General features: G+C 36.8%; 1 non-coding gene across 1 annotated transcript; it reads left to right on the forward strand.

Moving 5' to 3' along the window:
- Nucleotides 1-219: 219 nt before the first annotated feature.
- Nucleotides 220-292, forward strand: trnar-acg (transfer RNA arginine (anticodon ACG)). Its single transcript has one exon. It is a non-coding gene; the product is annotated as a tRNA-Cys (tRNA).
- The last annotated feature ends 3,672 nt before the right edge of the window (nt 293-3,964 follow it).

Raw genomic sequence — 3,964 nt, forward strand, 5'->3', positions numbered from 1 at the left:
ATTCCATTAAATGACTGAGCAGACATTCATTCTGCTGAATGGAAACTTCATGAGGACATATGTGTTTTTATTTGAAAAATTCGCTGCTTTGAAAGGTGATGAAGATTAGACTGAAGCAGTGACAGTGATTATCTTTATTGCTTGTTCAACTGGTGAACATGACTGCTATTAACCGTGTCCGTATTAACATCACGGCCCTTAAGTCTGGGTCTGTGCATCGAGCCAGTGGCGCAATGGATAACGCGCCTGACTACAGATCAGGAGACTGTAGGTTCGAATTCTACCTGGCTCGCAGGCAGGGCAGACGTTAATCCTGCTTGAAAACTGATCTTTCTGAAGCATAAATAAGGTATGAGCTCTTCATCTGCAAGAACGAGAATGCACTCATTAAATGTTCCCGAGAGCATGAGAGTCAATGTTCCAGCGTCATCACAGGAGGGAAGCCGAATAGTCGTACACGTTGCTCAAGGGCACCTTTCCATTTCATAAAGCCATCGATCGAATAACTGTTGCTCACTTTGAGCATTTTTCGAAACTCTTTGGCCAGTGGAATCAGAGAAGAATGAAGGGTTAACTGTCCAATTGATCTTTATAGAGAGTGAGTTCCTGAGTCTACCACCCGCTGACTGATAAAGTTTTCCTGCCAGTCTATACAAAGCTTTCTGCATCTTATCTGAAATCTACAAACCCTGGTGATCGAGAAAGAGCAAATGTTTCCTTCAATCTGTAATTCCTTGTTCCTCATTATTTCGTACACGTCAATCATGTCTCTTCACAATCAGCTCTACTCTGAGAAAAACAACATTTTGAAAGTCTTGTGTTCACTGAAATTTCTTGCCTGTTTTTAACAGTTCGGTGAGTGGAGTAGTCCCACTGCTAACTTTCAGCACAAACTTTCAGTAAAAGCCACTCAATGCGCGGAACCGTAGTCCTGCTATTTTCGTCAACAATGTGTAAAAGTCCCCTGCAACTTTCGTCTTCGCATGCCGTGGGGCTATTTGTCCATGTTCAACGATATATCCCAGGAAGGTGACTTTGGCTTTGGCAGATTCACTTTCAGCGAGGTTTACAAACCAGTTTGACTTCCGAATTTGATCATAAATGCTGTAAATATTCAATCCACGAGAGACTGAAAGTCACCAGGCACAATATACACCAATCAGTTGCGTATTCGGCAATTACCCTGTCAGTTAACCTCTGAAATGTGGCTGAAGTGTTTTTCGTACAAACGGCATTACTTTAAATTTCTGTAGGCCAGTTGGCGTTACAAAATTGCCTTTGATCTTTCTGACAAAGTTCGCTGCCAGTAACCTTTGAGGAAGTCCAACTTAGAAATGTAAGTTGCTCCTCCAATCTTTTTCACACAGTCCTCCAACCTCAGATATGTATACGCATCAGTCTTTCTAACAACATTGATTTTGTGATAGTCCACACATAACTGTTTGGTCTTATCTGGCTTTGGCACCAAGATGATGGGTGAACTCCATTCATTGAAACTCACTTCGGTTATGCCATATTGGTGCATACGTGACATCTCCTTATGAACTTGTACAACTTTAAAGGGTTATGCCTGCAAGATGTTACAGAGTCAGAACAGCATCTCCTATATTTACATCATCTACAATTAGATTATTCATTCCCAGTATATTTCAGCAGATCTCCCCATGCAAGAGTAATAACTCTTTCGATTTTCTTCCGAAAGCTAACTGAATAACTTTACCAATTTTGGACAACTTTTGCATTGTCCACTTTTATTTCAGGAACATCCAATGCAGAATTCCCTGACATTGAGGGCGGCACGGTGGCACGGTGGATGGCACTGCTGCCTCAGATTTAAGAAGAAAACGAACAATTAATATGAGAACTTCAGTGAATTTACAGAGGCAACTCTCAGTTTGTGCTCTGATGAGCTGATAAATAATTTTAATGGGCATGAGCTAAAAATGTTTGCACCTACAGTTTAACAAAACCCAGTTTACACTTGATTTGCAATATTTGGGCTGAAAACCTGTTTGAGAAAAGCAAAAATCAGGACCATCAACATCTCTTCATGTTAGAACCCGTGGTCTTTAGGAATAAAGAATATATATTGCTTTGAGCAACCAGTGTTGTGTGTAATTACTGCAGTTGTTGGATGGAATGATAACCAGATACTTACTGAGATGCTTGCTTTCAGGAGCAATAAGATAGTTACTTAGATTATTCCACTTAATAGTAATTAGCTGGTCATGAAGACATTTGTATGGCTTTATGTGAAGTGTTTTATGTGATCATGGATTTCAATAACATTGAGATAGTTTACAAAATTACAAAATAGGAACAGGTTGACAACTCAGTGTTAAAGATATGTGAAGTCAACAATTTGAAAAATAATCTTTGGTAAAATTCCTTCTTCAAACACAATTAAACCATTATGCAAGAAGTGAGATAAATGTGAGGCATGCAAGTTTCAAATCACCACACGCCAATATTTTCAAAATATATTAAACTTTCATTCAATATGAATAGGTGAATGGAAAATAAAGGCAAATTCTCGACGATTGATAAATTGAACAATAATTAGAAATGTAATTTGATCAAAGGATATAAGCATAATTAAATAATTTGCAAAATTTAGTTAGAAATGGAAGGAATCAGCTGACTAATGATTAATAGGAAGTTACATTTCATTATTTTACAGCAGAAGAAATCAACTTTTATTACACCTTTATAATAATGGAGAACAATGATTTATGTGCTTGAAATGTTTGAATTTAGTGCTTTTTCACTCTTATGACTGCAATGTTCTCAAACATCTTCCATGAATTTAGGTCCAGGAGACTTACATACTCCCTTTTCGTGGGAACCTGAAGAAAATATCTTCTTTTGAATCAAAGGGAAAAAATGGGTGGAACAATGGTTAGCACTGCTGTGTCCCAGCGCCAGGGACCAGGGTTCCATTCTGATCTCGGGTGACTGTCTGCATGGCATTTGTACATTCTCCCCATGTCTGCGTGGGTTTCCTGCCTCAATTCAAAGAATCACAGGCCAGGTGAATCGGCCATGCTAAATTTCCCAGAGAGTGATGTACATTAGTCGGGGTAAATATAGGGTAGGGGTTTGGGTGGGCTACTCTTTGGAGTGTCGGTGTGGATTTGGTGCGCCGAAGCGCATGTTTCCATACTGTAGAGAACCTAATCTAATGAACAGCAGAGCGTGAATTAGTCTTTCAATGTGACTGTTCACGTGAAGACAACTTTCCTTCATTTCAAAAAAGTTAAATTTTCAAACTTTTAGAAAGATTGTTTAATGAAACAGCAAAGAGATGTTTTGTTTATTTTTTGTTGTGTGAAACATCATGAATTTTAAATTATTTTGTAGCACGAAGAATAGTTAATTCTTATTGTGATTATAAACACAATAAATGTTAGCATTGAAGTGAAAATAATTAAATGAATTCAACATTGTTTCCACCATTAAAATAAAACTTGATACTCACAATGATTGAGAGATTATACACTGCAATATTTTTATATTTGTTCATATACTGAGTTGTAATTCCACATTGATGCAAGATACTGGATTGTACAATTATTAGAAATTCGCAGCAAGAGGATTATCAAAATTCTATCAGTTAGTTTAAGAATAATAAGAATTCTCATATTGCTGTTTGACTGAGCAATGTATAGAAACGAACAGGAATTATTCCAACGAAAGGTAATTATAGTTCTCTGAATTTTTTTAGTCTGAGTTTATTGTGATTTTTCAAATGAGCAAATATCAGACAATTACAAAGAGTGTTTGATTGGCAGTCATTGGTTCCATTGTGGGATAGTTGACCTGAAAAAAAAATGATTTTTATATTGTAGCATTCGTTAAACTTAACTTAAAATTAACTTAAAATGTGAATTTCACTATATTTGTTAGACTAATTGAAATACTTGTGCAATTATTGCAATGATAATGATTGGACAATTAATGTTGA

The sequence above is a fragment of the Chiloscyllium plagiosum genome, unplaced genomic scaffold (assembly GCF_037043375.1).
Source record: "Chiloscyllium plagiosum isolate Xiang-an unplaced genomic scaffold, Cpla_swu_hap1 HiC_scaffold_13, whole genome shotgun sequence".
Taxonomy (NCBI): Eukaryota; Metazoa; Chordata; class Chondrichthyes; order Orectolobiformes; family Hemiscylliidae; genus Chiloscyllium; species Chiloscyllium plagiosum.